The sequence below is a fragment of the Mus musculus genome, chromosome 4 (genome assembly GCF_000001635.26).
Source record: "Mus musculus strain C57BL/6J chromosome 4, GRCm38.p6 C57BL/6J".
NCBI lineage: Eukaryota > Metazoa > Chordata > Mammalia > Rodentia > Muridae > Mus > Mus musculus.
The window spans coordinates 42,068,812-42,092,996 of NC_000070.6; the positions used below are offsets into that span (position 1 = coordinate 42,068,812).

The 24,185-nt window shown below is 48.5% G+C and overlaps 2 pseudogenes across 5 annotated transcripts in view; one reads left to right on the forward strand and one right to left on the reverse strand.

The window, feature by feature from the left end:
• Positions 1-1,945: 1,945 nt before the first annotated feature.
• The window catches only part of Gm21104 (predicted gene, 21104), an 83,153-nt pseudogene continuing 60,913 nt past the window's right edge, over positions 1,946-24,185 (reverse strand). The window contains exons 1-4 of one of the 4 annotated variants that reach the window (NR_169014.1): positions 3,695-3,952; positions 2,589-2,721; positions 2,278-2,371; positions 1,946-2,189 (exon numbers count right to left, since the gene is read on the reverse strand). The product of NR_169014.1 is annotated as a predicted gene, 21104, transcript variant 4 (transcript). Of the gene's footprint in view, positions 2,190-2,277; positions 2,372-2,588; positions 2,722-3,694; positions 4,423-24,185 lie in introns of those variants that run through there. The other 3 variants (NR_169012.1, NR_169011.1, NR_169013.1) reach the window with 3 other exon arrangements.
• Positions 20,562-24,119, forward strand: Gm3893 (predicted gene 3893; annotated as a pseudogene). Its single transcript, NR_033506.1, has one exon. The product of NR_033506.1 is annotated as a predicted gene 3893 (transcript).

Sequence of the window (24,185 nt, forward strand, 5' to 3'; positions counted from 1 at the left end):
GGCTCCCATGGTTGCCTCTTCTATTCTTTATATTTCTCTGGGGCTACAGGCACCAGAGGGAGGATTTGTGTCTGCTTCAAAAGCAAGCTGGCTTCTTGGTTCCCCTGAGACCTGAGCAAGATCTGAGGCAACATCTCCCTCCCCATATGTCTTAACCTCTTGTCTGTGGGAGGCAGAGTTGTCCATGACTGGGTGACTTTACAGAGGGATTAATGGATTGGTACAGGGAAGTGGGTATGGGGGTGGTGGATGAAAGGAGGTCACCTGGGTAAGTGTATGTGTGGATGCTTGAATGGGTGGGTAATTTCCCACAAGTGGTGGAAACAATTTTCACTCCATAGCAACTGTTCTTGGAAACTATTCCCATCTGTCCCATCCTTTGTGACTCTGAGACTTGAGATACTTGAGGTTTTGAACACCTGTCTGTGGGAGAAGAGGAAGAGGCCACCAGGCTTCCCGTCGCTCTAGGATCTCTGCCCCTCCTCTTCACCCCACTGTGACTCCCTCCTGCCACCTCTCCTACTGACACTTGAGCTCTCAGACATCTGGATGTTTGAACACCTGTCTGGGACAGCAAAGATGGAGAGGCCTGAGACTTGGAGCGGGAAGGGGGAACACAATTCCCCTACAACTTCCTTTTAAAGGCTTGCCCAGATAGGTCTGGCTTGGTTATTGGCTGATGTATATCAGATATAATGATGGCTTCTCTCCCCAGACAAGGGAAAGAGAATCTGACCTTCTATCTGACCTTAGCAACTCAGACTTGCCTCTCCCACCGGACAGGTCCTTGGAGGTCACACCCAGGAAGCTTCCTAAGCACAAAGCATTGCTGTGAGCTGTTCCAAGAGCCAAAGGCCTTGTCCTCCAGACCCAGGAGACTCATTCCCTGAGACTCAGTGTTGCCTGTAGTCCCAGAGCCTGTGTGTACTGAAGGCATTTCCATGATGAGTCGTGCAAGCCTCCCTCACGGTTCTTTCTTCCACCCTGTGGGCCTGTCTTCCTTCCCTGATCCCTGGCTCATAGACAGTATCTTATTAGGTCTGGCACTAGGATTGTTCTAATGGGGCTGAGCCCTGCTCAGACTGTCTGAGATGAAAACCTGGTCTAGAATGGATTTAGAATGGACGGAATAGAAGATGGCGCTATCCCCACGGCTGCTGAGCCCCTTCTCACGTATCTGTTCATTCTCTAAGCAAATATTCATTGACTCCCTATCTTGTGCCAGGTGATCTGCTGGAAACCAACACAGATATGACCCTTGTCCAGGGAGAAGGACAAACTAACAAAAATAGGTTACTGTAATGAGCGCTGTGTGTGCGTGTGCGTGTGCGTGTGTGTGTGTCTGTGTGCTGTAGGTGGGTGGTGTGTAGGAGGAGAGGTGCGGAGCCTTGGGAATCTGGGAGGAAGCAAAACTACCTAACCCAGTCTGAGTCAGGGATGATTTCCTGGAGGAGGAAACATCCAGACCCAGAAAGGAAGCAAGTAGGGCAGAGGACGGAGAAGAATATTAGAGGGAGCAACTTGGGGATGAGGGTGGGGTGGAGTGGGAGCGTTGGGGGGGGATCGAGAACTTCTCCTAGAGAGTGGAGCCATGTCTTCTGCCCACCCTCTAATCCTCACTGAAGTTCCCCTACTCCTTGTCCCTGAGACACATGGATGCTTAAGCGCCTGTCTAGGTGGCAAAGATGGAAAAGTCTGAGGCTTCTTGTGAACATTGCAAACCAATGCAAGCTTTGTGTGGCTGGATAGAGTATGAGGAGCACATAGAGACCTGGGCCAGGTCCTTCACTGTGGGGCTGGTTCCGGGAGCATCAGGGTGTCAGGTGGAGGCTGGGGAACAGATTGCTCAGAGCTCAGGGTGGAAATATATCCTGCCATTCCACCCCCTCCTTTCCTATTCCTGTCCTCCTGGGGCGAGAGAGAACAGACAACCGACAGACAGATCCACGGTACCAAGCAGCTTTATTGGAAGCACTGCAGTCTAGCCACAGAGAGACGGTGTTCTAGCCACACAAACTCTCTTGTCCACACTCACATCGACTCTCTAGGCACAGACTTGGCTGGGTTAGGTCTGGGACAGAGCATCAGGAGGCCTGGTCCTCTCTTCTGGTCCTTGGTTTCCTGGGCCAGAGTGATTCACATCTCTTTACTCAAGACACAGGGCTCCTTCTGGTGCTGTTGCCTTTGTTCTAAGGGGAGGGAGGAGAGGCAGGGTCATGAGCTGGAATCTCGGGGTGTTGGGAGGGTGGAGGCAGGACTGAGGAGGGTCAGGCTTGCCTTGGCAGAAGACGTCTTCAGTCTTCGGATGATGCGATCCACCCAGAGCTGGTCTGGAGGTGCACAGAGCTGATAGCCCCTTAGTGTGGTGAACCTGTAGCCAGAGGTTGGAGAGAATAAAAGCCCTGGAACCCAGTTTCCTAGCAGGCTCTAGAGTAAGGAACGGAGGCTTGGAGACTATTTGTAGGGACCTGTTTCATGGGCTTCCATGAAAACTGGGCTCGGCCCTGAGTTCAGGGTTAAAGCCATGATGGCATCAGCAAGGGCTCATGGGGGGATGGGGCCAGATATTCTTTCCACAAGCAACTCACACAACAGCAGGCACCCTGCAGCCATCTTCATTAAGAAGGTAGCGGAAGGCTTTCACGATGTTCCCAGGGATGGGGCGCTGGGTCACAGACAGGCAGCAGTCTTCTGCATCATTAGCACCCCCCAGAGTTGGGGCTGAGATAGGAGAAAGAAGGGGAGAAGACCCTGAGACCATGAGGAAGGGAGGCCACAGTCCCTAAGTGGCTTTGATAGCATCTCTCTGTGTGTGATTGCTGGACCTGATATTCAGCCTTGAGTGCCACTGTGGCTCAGTTGGCTGCTGAACATATTGTAGTCTTCTAAGCCATTTAGTAAATAACCATTTTTCAACGTATCCCAAATGCTAGGGTCATACACCCTTTCCCAGGTTTTCTCAGCTTTTACAGCGTTTTAGCATATGGAGAGTTAACAGGAGAATGCTGGGACAGGGGAGGCTTGCCTCTGCTGAGACTCCTTCAGGTTTCTGAATGACTACAGCAGATGGCTGCCATACCCGGAGTCCCAGCTACCAGGAGGAAAGCTGAGATGTAGGATCACGTGAGCCCAGGAGATGGAGGCTAGCCTGGGCAACATGGACAGATGCTTTCTCAAAAGCCAAACTAAACCAAACTAACCAAACCAAACCAAGCCAAACCAAACCAAACCAAGGCCCTTAAAAATGCAACCCCCAAAAGGGGAACAAGTTATTAAGCATGTCTTCAGTGTTTCTTGTTCTCTCAGATGGAAGCAAATACACAGCAAAGCTCTCACCCCCACAACCCCAGTGGTGCAATTGAAACCAGGGTTTCACCCAGGCAAGGCAAACACTCCACCCACTTAATTATAGTCAAGGAAGATACACTGTTCCTTCCTTCTGCTGCCTGGAAGCTGAGGTAACAGGACATGGAGCCCACAGCTATAAGCCCCAGGATATGACAGAGCTGAGCCACATTGGAATCCTGGATACAGGCACATTCATATAAACAGGCACACACAGAAGGCATAAGGAGCCCTTGGATTCACTGACTCTGAACTCGGAGGGTCTTTCATGACCATTGTAACAGTCTAAGACCTACATATTGTCCACAGGTCACTGTGGCCCCTACCGTAGTCATCTTCCAAGCCTTACCTGGGAAGGTCCAGAGAACCAGCAGGCTGAAGGCCAGGAGTGGGGTCACACGGGGGGCCGTGGCAGACGATCTGAGGCAGGCCACAGAGAGTGAGTGAGCCTGAGAGACTGTGTGCGCAAGAATCTGAGAGGTCGAGGCTCCTACGGGTTCACAGGGGAGTGATGGGAATCGCTCAGATGTCCTCCTGTGGCGTGAAGGGGTTCAGGAGCCAAGTGCAAGTGAGCTTGTGTGTGCCCCAGTGAGCCCGTTTGAGTCTGCTGTGGCTGCCACCAGCTCCAATTTATGCCTTGAGCTTTCACTTTCTGTCCCAAAATTCCCCCTCGATGGCCCGTTCTGGGTCTTCCCCTTTACCCCCCTCTGCCCCCCTTTTTTTTCTGGCAAAACATGACCTTGGCTTCCTTCTTCCCCCCACTCAGAGTCTTCACCCTCTGCTTTCTTTGGCTTTAGCTCTGAGAACTGCAAAAGTCTGGGGAAAAAAAAATCCGTGTCCTGTCAGTTCCAGGGAGGGCTTGCATTGTGCTCTGGATAGTGGCATTAGCTGGGTAGTTAGAGCCCAGTGGGCTTCTCTACATCCTCACCACTTTCTTCTTTCTGATGAGGCCGGTTTTGAAGCCAGCTCCATGGTACCTTCAGAGCAAGCGTGAGAGCCTGGATGGCCTTTCCTTGTCATCACAGTGCCTTCCAAGTCACCATCTGGGGGCCAGTCCCTCTCTTGGAACAGGCTGAGCTGGAAGGGAAGGTTCCTAAGGAGAGGGCCCAGGCCTCCTAGCCCACAGCTCAGGTCCCTGTGAATCAGCTACCTGGATCTACAGGCATTGTTCATTTTCTCAAATCCAAAGCCTAGGTCAGAGGAACAGCTGGAGGGAGCACAGGCTGGAACAGCCCCCTCCATCTTTCCCTTCTCTCAGTCCTGGGAACCTAGAGGGGATTTCTAAGGAGAGGGGCTAGCCAGCTCCTTCTGAGACAAATCCCTAAATTTCAAGGAATTGAAAGATCAGGGAGGAATAAGTGATTTCCCATCCTTGTGAGAAAGACCAGAAGAGAAGACTGCAAAAGAACAGCTAATATATGGGGTACCCACCCAGCCCTTTGCACCCACACTTGGGGTCCTCTGTATGTGTGTGTCAGATGGGAACATCCACATTCGTGTGCACGCCACGCAGAGGCCTGAGGTTGATATCAGGGACCTCGTCCATGACTCTACACCTTAGCTCTGGAGACAGGGTCTCACTGAACCTGGAGCTCACTGACTTGCTAATACCAGCTGTGACCAGCTGTGAGCTTCAGGCTCCCCCTTTGTCTCTGCTTCACCAAGCACGAAGGTTACAGGTGTGTGCCACTGCGTGCCTACTTTTTAAGGTGGGTTCCGGGGATCCAAATTCAGATCCTTGCGCTTCATAGCAGGCCCTTCACTCTCAGAACCATGTCTCAAGCCATTGTCTCCTCTTTCTCACCAGGGAAGGCAAATGTGTTCTTACATCCTGACTTAAAGATAGTTGGAAATTATGATTATTTTTCGTGTGTGTGTGTGTGCCTGGGAGGAGGTGGGCACATGTCATAGCACAGGAGTGGAGGTCAGAGGTTAACTCTGAGGGTGTTGACTCTCTCTTACCGCTGTGGAAGTCCCAGGGATCAAGCTCAAGTGACCAGCTGTGATGGTTTGTATGTGCTTGGCTCAGGGAGTGGTACTATGAGGAGGTGTAGCCTTGTTGGAGTAGGTGTGTCACCGTGGGCATGGGCTTTAATACCCTCATCCTAGCAGCCTTCAGAACAAGACGTGGAACTCTCAGCTCCTCCAGGCCCATGTATGGCTGGATACTACCATGTTTCTACCTTGATGATAATGGACTGAACCTCTGAACCTATAAGCCAGCCCCAAGTAAATGTCGTCCTTATAAAAGTTGCCTTGGTTGTGGTTTCTGTTCACAGCAGTAAAACCCTAAGACACCAGGCTTGACATTGAGTGCATTGACCTCCTAAGCTGGCCCTACAGTTCTCACATTTATCAGTTTTCATTCATTAGTAATAATCACAATAGCACCGGGCGTGGCGGCACACGTCTTTAATCCTAGCAATCGGGAGGCAGAGGCAGAGGCAGGTGGATTTCTGAGTTCGAGGCCAGCCTGGTCTACAAAGTGAGTTCCAGGACAGCCAGGGCTATACAGAGAAACCCTGTCTCGAAAAACAAAAAAATAAAAAACCAAAATAATAATAATAATAATAATCACAAAAGCACAATAGTCTTCTGTGCTCTGGATCAATCCCTCTGCCAACCATACTTTGTGTAATGTTCCCAGCATCTTCTGACATGTGCTTATTGTATTGTGATCCTTGTTTTACACATTCAGAGTAGGAGGCTCAGAGAACACAACCACACAGCTGGTACTACCCGCCCACCCTGCCCGTGCCAACTATATGCTGGGCATAGCATGCAGCACAGAGTACGTAGCACATGGCAGAGGTGGGAATCGGCACTGCCCACCTGATGCATGGCCAGGGAAGTAATGACCCTCACCGTAGTCAGACCCAGTGCTGCTACGTTATTGCACCAAAGCCTTTAAATCCAGGTTTGACTACTTCTCAAATGGATGTTTTATTAAAATCCCTTTTATTACCTTTTTTTTTTTTTGAGACAGGGTCTCTCTATGTAGTCTTCTCTATTCTAGAACACTCTATGTAGACCAGGCTGGCCTTGAACTTGGTGTGCACAAACACATGCAGCTTTGTGAACCATCTTTTGAAGTATAAGCTTGGGACTGGAGAGAGGACTCAGTGGTTAAGAGCATGCATTGTTCTTGAAGAGTTTGATTCTTGCATCCACATCGGAGCAACGCTTAACTCCAGCCCCAGAGGACCTCACCCACTCTGACCTCCGCAGACAGACAGACAGACAGACAGACAGACACACACACACACACACACACACACACACACACACACACACACACACACACAAATAATAACAAAGTAGTTTAAACAATTGTTCTTTCTGGTCCCCCCTCTCTACCAGCAAATTTATACTAAAATCTTTGAACTCTCTGTAGTAATCAGAGTTTTTTATATTGCTGAGAAGGGATAAAAGGGCTGGAATGCCAGACCCCTTCACCCAAGAGAGTCCAGAGGCAGGGTAAATTCATAAACCTATAGCCATAACATCATCAATTATGGCCACATAGTGAAACTTCAAAAGGACCAAATTAGGTTTCTGAATAGCTGAGGAAGTGGGGCTCCCTGGAAAGGGAGCAGAAGCTCTGTGCGCCTCACACACCTGTGAAGGTCTCTCTCAAGACTTTCCCTGTAGCCCTTTGTGGTGGTTTGAATAAGAGTGATCCTCATAGGCTCATATATTTGAATGCTTAGTCACCAGGGAGTGGCACTGCTTGAGAGGGATTGGGAGGCGTGGTCTTGTTGAAGGAAGTGTGTCCCTGGGAGTGGGCTTTGAGGTTTCAAAAGCTCGAGCCAGGCTTGATGTCACAGTTTCTCTCTGCTTATGGATCAGGATATAGCTCCCAACTGTGGCTCCAATATGCCTGCCTGCATGCTGCCATGGTCCCCACCATGTTGATTATGGATTATACCTCTGAAACTGTAACCAAGCCCTCAATGAATGCTTTCTTTTTATAAGAGTTGCCTTGGTCATGGTGTCCCGTCACAGCATTAGAATAACAACTATGACCTCTGTAACATCCTTTATCATAAACAGTAAATGTGTTTTCCTAAGATTTATGGGCTGTTCTAGCAAATTAATCCAGCCATATGAGAGGCAGGATGGAAAGAAAGAGAAAACTAAGGGGATGTGAAGCAGGGAAAGGGCCCTTTACCCCACAATCTAGCTTGCCTGTCCTGCTGGCTGAGTGAAGAAACTTCAGCACAACTGATAAAGCAAAGATTGCCTGCAGAGACAGTGTTGCCCCAACGATGGCTCAAGCGAGGGGGGGGGGGTGTCAAAGCAACAAAATGAGCTTGGTCAGAGTGTTTGTAAGCCTGAGTTCTAATGTCAGCATTCTTCTCTCACACCCGTCTAAACATCTAAATGTACCCCTGGCACTTGTACTTACATAAGGAAGTTCTTCCAGAAGATAAATCTGCACATACAATTTTACTTAAATTTTAAGCTTTGCTTAATCTTTGAACATTGTTGTAAATTACATCTTTTTAAAGAATGTGATTAGGACCATACAGGATCACATAGTAAACCACACACCCATACACAGCACACACATACACATGCACACACACACACACACACACACACACACACACACACACACACATGTTGGAGAGACACATAAGAGTGACTTTCAAAATCTCACACCCCTTGGAATGTGTTCTGTTCATTTCTATTATTACTCTGATGACAAGAGGAGCAAGGAGCTTGTCAGGAGACCTGGAAAATGAGTACCTTCTGCTTCATGTCTCCACAACCCATTCTGTCTTGGCCAGGAGGCAGAAATGTCCTTAGTTCTATGGGAAGTTCTGTCTTAGTCAGGGGCCAGAAATGATAGACGTTAGGTGCTGTTTGTGCTCTGGTTTCTTTTTCTTTTTTCTTTTTTTTTCTTTTTGGTTTCTTTTTTTTTTTTGAGACAGGGTTTCTCTGTATTGCCCTGGCTGTCCTGGAACTCACTCTGTAGACCAGGCTGGCCTCAAACTCAGAAATCTGCCTGTCTCTGCCTCCCAAGTGCTAGGATTAAAGGCGTGTGCCACCACTGCCCGGCTGTGCTCTGGTTTCTTATTATCCCTCTTTTCCTTTTACATAGAAACTTAATGGGTATAGCTACCTGGATTCTATTCATGATCAGAGATTTCATTGGCTTTGAAGCTGTCTCCAAAATTCCAGTCCAGTCAGGAGGATGCAGAGGTTCACAGGCATCAGCCATGAGTCCAGGTAGACCAGTTGGACCAACCAACTCACTTCCCTATGCCTCAACTCTGTAGAGTCTCATTACCCTTTAGACAAAGGCCCTCAGTGGTAACCCTCCTGCTGCATGGGAGTGCCACTTGATTTCTTCCCCTTAAGCCCTCTTCTGTGACAACACTCCCTTCTAAAAACTCACCACTTGTTTCCCATGAAATCTGTTCTTCACGTTCTTGAGAAAAAGGATCTAGAAGCTTTGGTGGCTATTTATTGCCAGGGACTCTAGTCTCCAGAGTTATGCTCAACCTAGGTGAGAAAGCCTTTATCATATGAAAGGAACCTCTGCCTTTTCCATTTTTGTCATTTGCCTAAGTACTTAATAAGCTCCCATTTTGTTAAGTTCTAATATTGCGTCACTCGGCCATTCTGGAATTCCCTGCAGTACACTCAGGTGTCAGTTTTGCCTGAGTGGAAGCCCCTGTGGGTAAGGGAACTTTCCGGTCCACAAGGGGCTTGTTGAGCTGTGGTCTCCTGCTGCCCCTGGCTACACCACCTGTGGCCTCTCAGTTGAAGACAGCATCTTTCTAACAGCTGTAGGGCTCAGTCCTCAAAAATTGCTATGAGGTTCAGATGTCCATCACAGGCACCAGTTGTGGCTTGTGCTTCTGACCAATAGTCTACATATGCAGTAGTTCCCATGACCCTTTTGTCAGTTTGCAGCTGCAAGACCTACCCAGCACTGCAGCCAACAGCCTGGGGTAGGAAGAGCTCCCATATATGGTAATCAGAGGTTGTGCAAGCTCTGAGTTGTGAGTGGAGAGTGGGAAATATTTGACTTTCCTATATCCTTACAGTGTGCCACCCATTTTCTGTCAGAATCTCCAGGGATACTGTAAGCTTTACCAGAAGAGACTGCAGAAAGTAGATCCTCAAAGTGGATCTCAATCCTGGGATTGGTTGCCTTTATATATGAGCGCACAGATAATCTCTCTGCATGGAGACAGAGGACCCAGGACATCAGGAGGTTGCACAATTGTCATAGTCACTCAGAACATCACTAGTGACACACAGGGTGGAACTTGACACCAGGATCTCAGTTGGAAACCTTCCCTTCTGCGTATTCTCTCTTGAAGTCCCAGGAGACACAGACAGAGAATAGTGGATAGGCAGAGGTTATTATCAAGTAGAGTAGACACTCAACGGAGAGAGCAGACTGTGGCCAAAGACACTGTTGCTCCTATCTCTGCTCTAGGCAGATCTTATACTATTTTCCAAGCTCTCTGTAATAAACTAGCTTTCCTAAGGGACTTGGCCCTATCTACATGACTGAAAGACCTGCTCGGTTCTTTATCAGAAAGCCTCTTGTCATCTTAAAAGGTGTAGGGTTTCTAGAGCCTGGTTTGGATATTTTCCCACTGGCAATCTTTTCGTCAGCTCAGGAGGTCACATCTCGTCCTAGGGCCAGAGCTATGACTTTGTCTAGTTCTTCTCAATGATACCTAAAGTCCTTCTATCTCGGTCCTTGGTTTCATGGACTATAAAGGAGGGAGCAGCCTGAATGGGGCTGTAGAGATGGCTTCCTGGTCAAGAGTGCATGCTGCCGTTGCAGAGGACCTCGTTTTGGCTCCCTGTAAACACACAGGGAGGCTCACAACCACCAGTAACCTAAGCTCCAGGGGAACTGATGCCCTCTTCTGGCCTCTGAAGCACACACACACACACACACACACACACACACACACACACACACTTAAATAAAAAACAAACAAGCGGAAAAAGAAAAAGAAGCAAAAAACAATCAAAAACCAAAAACCAAGCCAAAACAAAACCCAAACAAATCAAGTCAAACCAAACAGCTCTTTGCCCCAGGGCCCTGGTAGGAAACTTGGACTGTAGTTCCCCAGTGACAATGTGACCTAAGGGTGTTGTCTATATTACAGCACCACCCCTAAATGGATGTGCTCACGACATGCATATGTGAGCGAACAGGCCTTAGATGTTTTGGAAGTCAAGGAGGAAAGCACAGGAAGGTAGCGTAGCCTTTAACTTGTTAGATTTTGCTTTTTTCTTTGATCACAAGCTTCATGGAGATATTCTCTAGGATTGAAAAATAGGGGAAGTGAATGGTCTTCATTTTCAGGTGGGCCTCTAAGATATACCAGCACCAGAAGGAACTGGCTGCCTCCAGCTGCAGGAGTGGCATTCGGGATGATGAAGACGTGGAGTCCTTTCAATGCGCAGAATTTTCATGCAGCACATTTAGTGTCTACTTTGTCTAGCAGAGAAAGCCCAGAGTTTGAAGCTATGCTTGTTTATGCGCAGTGGCTGGCTGCCCTCACCTCTGTAAAAGGTGCAGCCATACGTCCCTTCTTACTAAGCCTTTTTGAGTTTGCCTTTGCCTCTTGCCAAGGTCCTCGTCACACAACAGTGCAGTGCAGACTCATGATACTTTCAGTTATTTTGTTACCCTCTGCCTTGAGTGCCTGTTGGGAATGATCCCAAGAGTCAGCAGGAAAGAGTGCAGTAATGAGGAAACAGTGTACAGGGAGGGCATCCGTGTCACATCTGCAGCACACTCACATAGTATGGACTGAGTCCTCCTCTGTGCCCGGCTGTCCCCAACACTGGGGGACAGTAGCTAACAAAGCAGAAACCTTCCTGTTGTTGCAGAGTTTCTATTTCAGCGAAGGAGACAGACAATAAGCAAACAACAAAATCTACAGTCAGATGGCAACAACTGCCACAAAGAAAAATAGAGAAGTCAAGAGTGGGTAACAGGAGGGATGGCCCAGCAGTTAAGAGCCCTTGCTGTTCTCCCAGAGGACCAGAAGTCTGGGCCCAATACACGCATCAGGTGGCTTACAACTGCCTATAACTCCAGCTCCGGGGGCTCTGACTCCCTCTTCTGGCTTCCCTAGGTAACTTCACATGCATGCACATACACATATGCAGACATTCAAATAAAACTTTAAATTATTTTTAAAAAGAAGGCGAGAGGCTAGATGTGGTGACACATGCTTTTAATCCCAGCACTTTAATCCCAGTAGGAAGAGCCAAGGGTACCTAGTTCCTGGGCAGCCAGGGCTGCATGGTGAGACCTCACTCCCCATCCCCTCAAAGGCAAAAGTGGTAGGCGTGCAGGGTGGGTGTTATTTTAAATCAGGCAGTCAGAGGAGTCTTTAATGATATAAAAACAGAGAGTTGACACAAAGAAAGGAAGAGAAAAAGAAGGAAAGAGAGAGAGAGAGAGAGAGAGAGAGAGAGAGAGAGAGAGAGGAAGAAAGAAAGAGCCACACAGAAACCTGGGAGAAACATTCTTGTTAGAAAACAACAGATTCGAAGGCCAAGAAGCAAGAATGTGAGGAGCAGCCTAGAGTCCAAAAGAGCAGAGCATAGGACACAGACAATAAGAAATGACAGTGCACGTCTGTCAGCCACTGTAGGTGTCTACTTCACTGAGTGACTTGAGCCCTTAGCCGGACGAGCAGAACCCTGACATATCTGACTTAATGTTTAAAAGATTCCATATAGCTGTTAAATGTAGACTAAACCAAAGGAGTGTGGAGCAAGGAGTTGTGGCTGAAGGCTATTGCAGTAATTCAGGGGACACAGGCAGTGTTTGGAGCTACTGAGACGTGTTCAGATCTGGAAAGATTGTAGAGCCAGTGGACTGGGGCTCAGCAGAGGATGTGAGAGAAAGCAGAGGCAAGAAGAAGTCAGTGGATGAGACAGTTATTGAGATGTGGAGGGCTGGAAAAAAGTGGGTTTGTGGTGGACCAGGAGTTCAGTTCTGATTGGTTGCATTGAAGCTGCACCCTGGATACATAAATGGGAATGTTAAGTAGGTAGCTGGCATGTCTGGAGTTCAGGGGAAAGATGCTATCTGAAGATACATATTTGGAAGCGTACGGGTGGTATTTAAGGCCTGAAGACAATGAGATCACTAAGAGAGGGAGCGTAGGTAGAAGAGGTCCTAAGTTCCAAGTCTTGAGCCTTGCCATCATTAAAAGACCAGGGGTGGGGGAAGCTGGTGAGATGATTCAGCTGGGAAAGTGCTTGCTGTACCTGCCCAAGACATATGTTTGCACACCCAGCCCCCACGCAAAAGCCAGGTACGGTGCTGGAGGCCCAGCACTGGGAAGGCAGAGACAGGTGAATCCTCTTGCACTTGCTAGCTAGCCAGCCTAGCCTAGTCAGTAAATTGCAGGGTTAGTGGGAGATCCTGTTTTAGAAAATAAGATGGTAGCTTAATGGTTATGAATGTTTGCTGCTGATATAGAGGACTGGAGTTCAGTTCTCAGCACTCACATTAGTTGGATCACAACTGTCTGTAACTCCAGATCTGGGGTACCTGACAGCCTCTTCTAGCTTCCCTGAGTCCTTACACACTCTGTCTCTCCGTCTCTCTGTCTCTTTTACACACACACACACACACACACACACACACAAAATTGGCTTCTGGCTTCCACACACACATATACAAGTGACATGCACCCACATACACATGTGCAAATGCCCACATACAATTGGAGAGATGAAGAGGAATCAGGGAAGGAGGGGGCGAGTAGGGGTGAGAAGAGAGGGAAAGGACACAGGCACTGTGACAGTTCATATTGACTGGATGTGGAATCTACTTTGAGATAACCCTCTGTGTATACCTATGAGAGGTTTTCTTGGTCAGACCTATTGAATGGAAAAGACCCACTCTAACTGTGGGCAGGATGGTGTCTTCTGTTGGTGGGCCAGATCTGAAGAGGACCACTTGCCTATGTGACACACTGCTGAGTTATCTGTCTTATTGCTGCCATATTTCCCTGTGGCCAATTAACTCAGCTTCTTCAGTCGTCCTCCAGTATGGCGGCTCTCTAGGAATTCCCCAGCCCCTCATTGCCAGCCAGAGGTTGCAGAAGCACCCAACCTGATCGACTGAGCAGCCAGCTGGTTCTAAGTCTCCCCAGTGTGAAGACAGTATTGGTGCCCCCCCCATGATCTTATGCAAATCGATCTAAAGATTCTTCTTCTAATATATTAGCTGCTTTCAGTCATCCACACCCAGCCATTGGTTTAGATTTCACTTAGAGTAAGGGCGTGGGTGGGGCAGGGTGGGGGGTGAGGGTGGAGGTCCGCAGATCAGGTAGGTTTGAAATGTTTCTGATTCTCTTCGTGGAGCCTGTGGACTACCACCTCACTCAGTTCAGACTCGGCTAAGCCAAGTTGCCTCTGCATCCTGGTTCAGGATGAGTCCTGGGAAAGTTGTCCCAGGTTAGGATTCCTCAGCGGGGTTTAGCTCAGCTTGGCTTCCTACTCACCAAGGAACCTGCATCGTCTGACCAAATCCTTGTACCAGAACAGGGAGAATTGGAAGAGGGGCCCTTTGCATTTGGGATAAGGAACTCTCCACTCATACTTGAGTCTGGAAAGTCAATAAAGTTTGTCGTGGAACTAGGGAGGCAAGGGAGTGAACGGGAGAGGACCGAGGCTGGATGTTTGAATGAGTGCGTGTCCTGGAGTTGTGACACTGTGTGCTATTAGGTCTTCGCGGGGTGGTTTAAGTTGGCTGATGTAAACAACGTCTCTACTCTCCGGCCTGCAGGGGGCGCGCCGAGCCTGGAGAGGATGGCTTTAGACTTCTGGGTCCAGGCGGATTAGCTCTGAGGCTGCGCAGGCGTTAGCATCTGGAGTCGCCAAGTCTCCAAAGTAGTCTGTCGCCTCCCAGCTCCTCACTAAGGGCTCACTGAAAGCCAAGGACTGGATGAGGGTGAAGCAGGGGGTGGGGCTCGCATGCGTGGCCAGATCCCCCATCCAGGCCTTTGAGTCTACGGGTATTCAACTAGGCAAGAGGGTGGCGGTCAATAGAAGGAGTTTGCCTCCATGGTACCCACCCAAACACCCTGATGTTCCCGAATCCATGGCACCAAATTTTAACTAATATTTGACTTAAAGGCTGAAGGAAGTTCACATCACTTCTAGCGTCCTAAATTACTTAGCAACCGAACCCACTCTAAGCAAAAGTTTCTTTATTCCCTAGAGGCTTCTCGAGCGACGAAATGCTGTTCTGTGCCTGATGAAAGGCTTGAAACTGACGAGCGGAAAAGAAATTTGTTCTATTCTTAAATGGGGACAAATAAATGATAAATATCTTTTCTAACACGATACACAATTAATAAAAACAAATCAGTTTCACAAAGATGAAGCACGCAAGCACATCTGGAAGCAGAGCTGCAGGCAGAACAGAAGGTGGACTGTAATCCTTCAAGGTCCACTCCTATAGGGTCCTCTGCTTGCAAAGCTCTCTCTGGGCTCTCTATAACTGGCTATAACTGGCTATGCTCAGTACAGACAGCATTCCTTGTCCAACTTTCCGTATCTCTGGCATCCATCTCTGCCATCCTAGGACATCCCTTATAACACGGCCTCTCCCACAGCTTCACGCCCAGGCATCAGGTCACCACGCCTTTCGCCCCACGATGCGTGGAACTATGTGCTCAAACGAGCATCTTCTCCCTTAAACTGCTTGACAAAATCCTAGTTATTTTGTCACAGGAGGGAGAAAATCAGACTAAGAGCTAGTTTTATGGAGTGAGAGTTAGTGGGGGGTAGTGATACCCAAAAAGGAGACTTCCTCTTCTCAAAAAAGAAGGGGAAGGTGGGATGGAGGGAGGACTTGTGTGATGGATGGGGTACTGGAAGGAGGGGCTGATAATGGGTTGTAAAGTGTAACTTACTCAGCCATCCACAAAGTAGGCATAACACTGGCCATTCTCTCTTGCCTGTGAAGCCCAAATGAAACTGGGCAAGGAGAGCAAATTGTAAATGGTTATGCTCTACACAGACATGCCATAGAGCACCGAGTCTGTGATTCCTGTAGGATCCCCCTAATATGCTCATTCGCCACGTAACTCTTTGTCTCGATTCCTCAGCCAGGTTCATGACCTTTAAAGATAACCATGTCTCTATCCTCTGCTGTATTCTGAATTACCACACAAGCTTCCTTGATGGAATAGAGGTCTTTGTGATGCGGTCTGGTGGCCTGATTCTATTCTCTGTGACATGCGCATGTCAAGGCTTGGCCCTGGGAGCTATTAGGCACATGGACTCTGGATGTACTAAGAGTAGGATGGCTGGTCTCCTCATGCTGATGAGGTTCTATGTGCTTTCTGTGGGACACTGAATGTCCCTTGTATGTCTATTTCTGCATCTTCATCATTGTCCTAATTGTCTGGCAAGTGCGTCAGAATTACCAAGGATTGAAGTGTGAAAATAGAAGAAGCTGCTGTCGGGTAGGGAAACCCTGTGACCAATACTGAGCTGGTAGAGACGCTTTCAAGATCCATCTTCCACTTATGGCCTCACTACCCCATCTGACAGTTTGGATATGATACTTTGAAGGGTGTTTATATAACACCTTTCTCCTGTGAGGCCGTTCCTTACCAGAATGTTTATGAGTTGTAAACCAAAAACCATTGTATTGCTTTGAATAGAAGATTAGCATTATCTCAGATCTCCCAATACAGGAGAATTTCCCATTTTATTTTGTTACGGCATTTATACCTGGAAAGCTTTTTATATTAGAACACATCCTATATGTGTTCTATTCTTTCTACTCTTTTGCCTGCAAACTCTGGTAAAACATCACCCAGTAGACGGATAGGAAGTAGAGTTCAGATTAGTTTCAAAGAGAACCAGAAAGATGGAGAAGAAGGGAAAGTCAGGGAAAAAAAAAAGTAGAGCCTAGCAGAAGGCAGGGGAGGAGAGCGTAAAAAATACACATAGATAAGGAAAGGAAAGGAAAAGTGCAAGATATTTGTCACAATATGAACACAAAAGAAAGTTCCAGCCTCACATTCTAATATTTTTCTCTTTAAGCGTCATCAAAAAGTCAGACAAAGGGCTAAAGATGCAGCGTCAAGAGGTAAAGTTCCAATGTCCCCTGACTCCCCGCCCCGGGAGAGCTCCCACAGTTCCTCTTCTCTATGACCTTGCCCAGTGCCAAGTGCTCTAACTTCTGAGGTTCCAGAGCCACTAACTGGTGACATTTACAACGGACTGATCTTGATGGGAAATGAGAAATTAAGAATGTTAAAAAAAAAATTCTCTGCCTTACTCCCCTGATAAGAAAGAATTGAGGCGTCCTTAACTATCATTTACTGAGTTTATGACCCTATGGGATTCATTTCACCTATGGGTTTATCAATAAAATAAGCACACTATTAATTATCCCTACAGGGGACAGTGCGTTGTAAATGGTGGTGCTCTACCCAGACAAGGCACAGAGCACCAAGTCTAGGAGCTCAGCTTCCTGTTACTGTAGAATCCCATATAACACTGTGTCCTGATTCCTCAGCCAGGAGACTTTCCCGAGAAGAAGATGAGAAGCCATGCGAGCTGCTCTCTATCATGAAAAGGTGACTTCTTGATCTCTGTATCTAAACTCTGACAATTTCTTGGTCTGATCCAGGCCAGGGGTGAGGAAAGGGGTAACTGAGGGAAGGACAAACACAGGCAGGCAGGTTTGCCAGCTGAGAGGGCTGCCAGGGCAGAGATGGGTCACAGCTCAACAGGGAAGAGCCACCCCACACCCAATCTGTATGTTAGGGTCTCAGCAGGTCTGAATTTCAGAACGGACTCACGCATGCTCTGTAAAGGACATTGCTAGGGTTGCACCCAGACACCAACCTGTCAAGAGAGGGAATTCAGCATAAAGAGGTCACCATGTCATATGGTCTTCCTGCTGCTCCCTTCCAAAGGCAGAGCCTGGGTTTGGCTGGACACTGCTGCTATTACCTCCTGTCTTTCCTCAGAGTGGGGGAGCAGTTGTTGGGATGCCATCTTCCCATCATCTTACCCTCTACTTCATTTCTGGAGAGCACAAAAGATTCCCAAGAGTTTCTGGATACAGCAGCACCCCATGCTTTGAGTGAGGACCTCATTTCCTACAGTGTAGGATTAGAAATTTGGGACTGGAGAAAAGGGCCCAGAAACCTCCAGACACAGTCTTCCAAAGAGGCAGACAAAGTTCGTTCATTAATGGTTGTCTTATTTTTCTCTTCCAAGCCAAAGCTGGGTCCCCAAGCAGGGAAATGTGCGGCAGCTCCTGTGTTTAGATCCCAGCTGCCAAATCTGTGAGGCTGCGACTGAAGAGATTCAGCAGTTAGTGCAGAGTGAGAAAAGTCAGCTCTCCCCTGCTTTTTGGGGACTGAACCAGGGTTCTGCTCACTCTGCACACCTGGAGACGTTACCCATGTCTTTTGAACAGAATATGGAGCTCTGTTCCAGGCACACCAGACCTCATCCACGGGTGCCTGGAAACCAAACACTAACACAACTAACGGGACACTTAACACAGTTGACCAACACATTCGGGGTTCAAGAATGCTAGACTGATCGTCTCCAGCTAGACCAAAATTTTCATCTCGCCAACATGCCCATGGTCTCAGAGACTGTGACTTCTTCAAGGCTCAAGGAACCTATGGTTTTAATGATTGAGGAAACAATAGTGCAAAGCAAAGCAAAGCTTGACCAGGAAAGCCAAGACCTTCATCACGTGAAGAACTGTGTCTTTATTACCCCTGGACCCAAACTTGACACATACTATGTCCTTACATATGGACTCAATGCTGTCTTCCCATCTGCCATTACTTAGTCCTAAAGTCCGTGGGCTTCTTGAACTACAGGTAAAAAAATGCATACATTTCCAGAAGTGGGGTCGTCCGAGACGTGTGGAGGAGTCCCTGAGGCAGCTCATGCCAGACCCAACATTATTTCGTCGATCTCGAGAAAATCCATCTTCCTGCACTCTGAGCAGCAGTTCTAAGGTCATTGAGGACAGAACTGGGATCGTTTCCCACAAGACCAGCAGCTTGTATTCGGCAGGCCAGCCCGTCCAGACCTTCTGGGTTTTCAAATGGCCTGTTATAAACCTGCAACAAGGAAGGCCCTGGCACCAAATTCATACTTGCTTGCCCTCTCATGAAGGTGAACATCTAAGGAATTTCTATCCACTCCCCAGGGCAAAAGCTAATGACTCAGGGGACAATCTTCAGAGTGAATATTATAGCCAGTTATTCTGTGGCCTTCCATCTCTTCACAGTGAGTCCTTGGATGTTACTTACTCTCGGGCCTTTTCTTACCCAAAACACCATGTAAGTCAGCCTTTCCCTCTTCCCCGACCTCTCTGAATGGCAAGACTCCCTGTGAGCGTGAAGGAGCACAGATTACTGTCCCGTTCCTGTCGCTGGCTGAGTGTGAAGCACTGGAACGCCACCTCCTAAAGAAACAACTCAGCAAGCTTCAGTGGGGCCTGCCAGCTCTCCTCCTCCAAAACCAGCGCCGAATGCTGTGTGAAGCACCCAGTGAGGCTAAGACAGTAAAAACTTCCTTGGCAAGGAAGCCCTTTTTACATCCCACCAGGGACATCTTCCCAGAGCACGCAGGAAGGCTGCTGGAATTCCACCTGCAGAAGCATCTGATTCACCTCCGCTGGGGGCTGCCCCAGAGGATCCAGCGCTCCATGAATATGCTGCTCTCCTCAACAGACCCGCAGTCCCTGCCCTGTGGCAGCAGTAGCTTACCCAATGTGAGCATCTCACAGCCCGGGAAACCAGAGGCCAATGGGCCTGGTGACATGTTCTCACTCACAGCGGGCAAAAGGGACAATCCCCATGCCACACTTGTTTGCCAAGACAAGGGAAATGTTGAAAAGCCATGTTGATTCCAAATGTGAACAGATCCGGGAGGGCAAGGTCCCGGCCCAAGTCTGGAAATCTTGGGAATGCAAAATTCCTGGAAGCTTAGCAACAGTGGCTCCCTTCCCTTGGATTCCACAAGGCCAATGCAGGAAGTTACAGGCAGAAAGTAAAAGTGACCCTGACTTACTTCACAAAGTTGTTCCCTGGAAACCAAAGACCCTCAGCCAGGAGACACAAACCTTATCTGGTACTCTCTTTGAACACTGTAAGAAGCCCCAATCCCTGCCTAAGGAAACCATTAAGAAACTGGAGACAACTTTACATCATAAGTATCTGGCCTTCCTGTCAGGCCTGCCTGCCCTTTACTGTGTAGCTCTCTCTAGGCCTGCATCCCCAGCAGTCACTAGCCAACCTAGACTCAGAGAGAAGATGCCCAAAGCTGTCAAAAGCCCATCAAATGCTCTGACTCAAATAACCCCACTTGAGCCCTGCGCTCAGGATGACAGTGGGGTGTCTGCGGACACTGCAGAAGAGTTCCAGCCTGGAGCAGAGGCGGACAGAAGGACAGAGAAGGTGCCTGCAGAGAGTCAGCCTCCCCCATGCAGACCCTACCCAATAAACACACATATCTTGGCCAAACTGAATTTCCACCTGAAAAAAAAGATCCTAGCAATGCAGTTTGGGATTTCTGAAAAGGAAAAGAGAGAATACAAGGAGCTGGGTACAGCCGACCTAGAGAGCGAATCCATCCAGGAATTTCTCAGAAGTCTACACATGTCAGAGAGCACACTGCTTCAGGAACAGCCTGTCGCATGCCCATCTCTGCCAGCCCCAAATGCAAAAGGGGTCCACCCTAAAAAACAGCCAGCTTCTGCAGTACAGGATGTGTGTCAGGCGCAAAGGCCTCCTCCTTCCAAAGCAGTGCCCCATAGTTCTGCCCAGCAGAGCTCCAAGGCCTCGCAATCCCAAAGGGATAAGACCCAAGTCTGTGTTGACATGGAAGCTGGAGGGAAAAGGTTCAACCTAGAGAAATCCAAAGTCGTGGGGGACCTTGGAGAAGGGGACGCAGGTCTTGGGTTTTCCCTGGTCAGTCAAAAGACACGCCAGGATGGAGAGCAGGAGAAGAGGCTCCTGCACAGACCACTCCAGGGCTCCTCACAACAGGGTCACACCTTTCATCTTGAGGATGCCTGTCCACACAGTCCCCGGGAGTCCCCTGAGCTCCAGTTCCCAGACCCACCTCCAGAAGTCTTCATGGAGACAGACTCTGAGCAGGACATGGAAGACAGTCAAAGCGAGGAATCCATTGTCCCAGATCGTCCTCTGAGAAGTCAGTGATGGCCTCCTTATTAACTGCTCCCCATATTGTAGACAGTAAGCTCCGGCCTCGCTCCCGGCAGCTTGGCTCTGTCTCAATATTAGGCAACTCCCGCCATTGCCCTCGGCACTGTCCTAGGTTGGCTTATGCCACTCACCACAGAAACCTACCCTAGCTCCCAGGGTTTACTTCAGAAATGCTCTTCTGGTATTGGAGACCGCCCTGCATGGTGACAGTTTCTAGGCTCCCCAACCTCTGTATCCCTTTAAGAGCACAGCATTGTCATTTTCTTTGATGAACAGGTAGGGACTGCACTACCCAAAATGTATTTTCTATCTCCGAATGAGTTGTCTGTCGTCTTTGTCTCTGCTGTACATTATTAAGAGAAGGTATGAAGGAAATAAAAATGCCCTCATCCTGGGAAGGAGACTTGAACTTACTTCAGACAAGTCAGTTTTCCTTACCCCAACCTAGAATGTGAATTAAACACTTGACCAGAAAGGAAGTCTCTCGTGTATTATACAATAAAGATAAAGATCAGGCTTGAGTTCCTTCACCAAACTCTGCCTGGCTCATATTTTGGGGCCAAAGGTAAAGCGATAAGGGAAAAATTGTGATGTTCTCAATTTAATTATGAAAGTCAAGGGCTGGAATGAAAAAGAAGTAAAAGAAATTAGTGACGGCAGAGAACCATCAAAAAAGATTCTTCACGGTTTGGGACCTTTCCATCCCTTCACAGTGAGTCCTTGGATGTTACTTCCTTGAGTTCTCAAGGTACCTGCAAGAAAAAGGATATGTCTAAGCCCTCCACAGATGCTCAGCCCTCAGGGGTACTCTCGGGCCTTTTCTTACCCAAAACACCATGTAAGTCAGCCTTTCCCTCTTCCCCGACCTCTCTGAATGGCAAGACTCCCTGTGAGCGTGAAGGAGCACAGATTACTGTCCCGTTCCTGTCGCTGGCTGAGTGTGAAGCACTGGAACGCCACCTCCTAAAGAAACAACTCAGCAAGCTTCAGTGGGGCCTGCCAGCTCTCCTCCTCCAAAACCAGCGCCGAATGCTGTGTGAAGCACCCAGTGAGGCTAAGACAGTAAAAACTTCCTTGGCAAGGAAGCCCTTTTTACATCCCACCAGGGACATCTTCCCAGAGCACGCAGGAAGGCTGCTGGAATTCCACCTGCAGAAGCATCTGATTCACCTCCGCTGGGGGCTGCCCCAGAGGATCCAGCGCTCCATGAATATGCTGCTCTCCTCAACAGACCCGCAGTCCCTGCCCTGTGGCAGCAGTAGCTTACCCAATGTGAGCATCTCACAGCCCGGGAAACCAGAGGCCAATGGGCCTGGTGACATGTTCTCACTCACAGCAGGCAAAAGGGACAATCCCCATGCCACACTTGTTTGCCAAGACAAGGGAAATGTTGAAAAGCCATGTTGATTCCAAATGTGAACAGATCCGGGAGGGCAAGGTCCCGGCCCAAGTCTGGAAATCTTGGGAATGCAAAATTCCTGGAAGCTTAGCAACAGTGGCTCCCTTCCCTTGGATTCCACAAGGCCAATGCAGGAAGTTACAGGCAGAAAGTAAAAGTGACCCTGACTTACTTCACAAAGTTGTTCCCTGGAAACCAAAGACCCTCAGCCAGGAGACACAAACCTTATCTGGTACTCTCTTTGAACACTGTAAGAAGCCCCAATCCCTGCCTAAGGAAACCATTAAGAAACTGGAGACAACTTTACATCATAAGTATCTGGCCTTCCTGTCAGGCCTGCCTGCCCTTTACTGTGTAGCTCTCTCTAGGCCTGCATCCCCAGCAGTCACTAGCCAACCTAGACTCAGAGAGAAGATGCCCAAAGCTGTCAAAAGCCCATCAAATGCTCTGACTCAAATAACCCCACTTGAGCCCTGCGCTCAGGATGACAGTGGGGTGTCTGCGGACACTGCAGAAGAGTTCCAGCCTGGAGCAGAGGCGGACAGAAGGACAGAGAAGGTGCCTGCAGAGAGTCAGCCTCCCCCATGCAGACCCTACCCAATAAACACACATATCTTGGCCAAACTGAATTTCCACCTGAAAAAAAAGATCCTAGCAATGCAGTTTGGGATTTCTGAAAAGGAAAAGAGAGAATACAAGGAGCTGGGTACAGCCGACCTAGAGAGCGAATCCATCCAGGAATTTCTCAGAAGTCTACACATGTCAGAGAGCACACTGCTTCAGGAACAGCCTGTCGCATGCCCATCTCTGCCAGCCCCAAATGCAAAAGGGGTCCACCCTAAAAAACAGCCAGCTTCTGCAGTACAGGATGTGTGTCAGGCGCAAAGGCCTCCTCCTTCCAAAGCAGTGCCCCATAGTTCTGCCCAGCAGAGCTCCAAGGCCTCGCAATCCCAAAGGGATAAGACCCAAGTCTGTGTTGACATGGAAGCTGGAGGGAAAAGGTTCAACCTAGAGAAATCCAAAGTCGTGGGGGACCTTGGAGAAGGGGACGCAGGTCTTGGGTTTTCCCTGGTCAGTCAAAAGACACGCCAGGATGGAGAGCAGGAGAAGAGGCTCCTGCACAGACCACTCCAGGGCTCCTCACAACAGGGTCACACCTTTCATCTTGAGGATGCCTGTCCACACAGTCCCCGGGAGTCCCCTGAGCTCCAGTTCCCAGACCCACCTCCAGAAGTCTTCATGGAGACAGACTCTGAGCAGGACATGGAAGACAGTCAAAGCGAGGAATCCATTGTCCCAGAACCTGAAATTCTTTTTTCAATATATTAACCCCAAGATGAAGAGCAAAGCACACACGGAGCCATCCACGGTCTCTTAAACAGTAAAGAAAATGTTGATAGGGGTCTGCCTCATGCCAAGAGCCCCACCAAGAAAACTAAGCCAGAGGACTCCAGAGGGCCCAAGGCCCAGTTTTCGTCCTCTGAGAAGTCAGTGATGGCCTCCTTATTAACTTCTCCCCATATTGTAGACAGTAAGCTCCGGCCTCGCTCCCGGCAGCTTGGCTCTGTCTCAATATTAGGCAACTCCCGCCATTGCCCTCGGCACTGTCCTAGGTTGGCTTATGCCACTCACCACAGAAACCTACCCTAGCTCCCAGGGTTTACTTCAGAAATGCTCTTCTGGTATTGGAGACCGCCCTGCATGGTGACAGTTTCTAGGCTCCCCAACCTCTGTATCCCTTTAAGAGCACAGCATTGTCATTTTCTTTGATGAACAGGTAGGGACTGCACTACCCAAAATGTATTTTCTATCTCCGAATGAGTTGTCTGTCGTCTTTGTCTCTGCTGTACATTATTAAGAGAAGGTATGAAGGAAATAAAAATGCCCTCATCCTGGGAAGGAGACTTGAACTTACTTCAGACAAGTCAGTTTTCCTTACCCCAACCTAGAATGTGAATTAAACACTTGACCAGAAAGGAAGTCTCTCGTGTATTATACAATAAAGATAAAGATCAGGCTTGAGTTCCTTCACCAAACTCTGCCTGGCTCATATTTTGGGGCCAAAGGTAAAGCGATAAGGGAAAAATTGTGATGTTCTCAATTTAATTATGAAAGTCAAGGGCTGGAATGAAAAAGAAGTAAAAGAAATTAGTGACGGCAGAGAACCATCAAAAAAGATTCTTCACGGTTTGGGACCTTTCCCT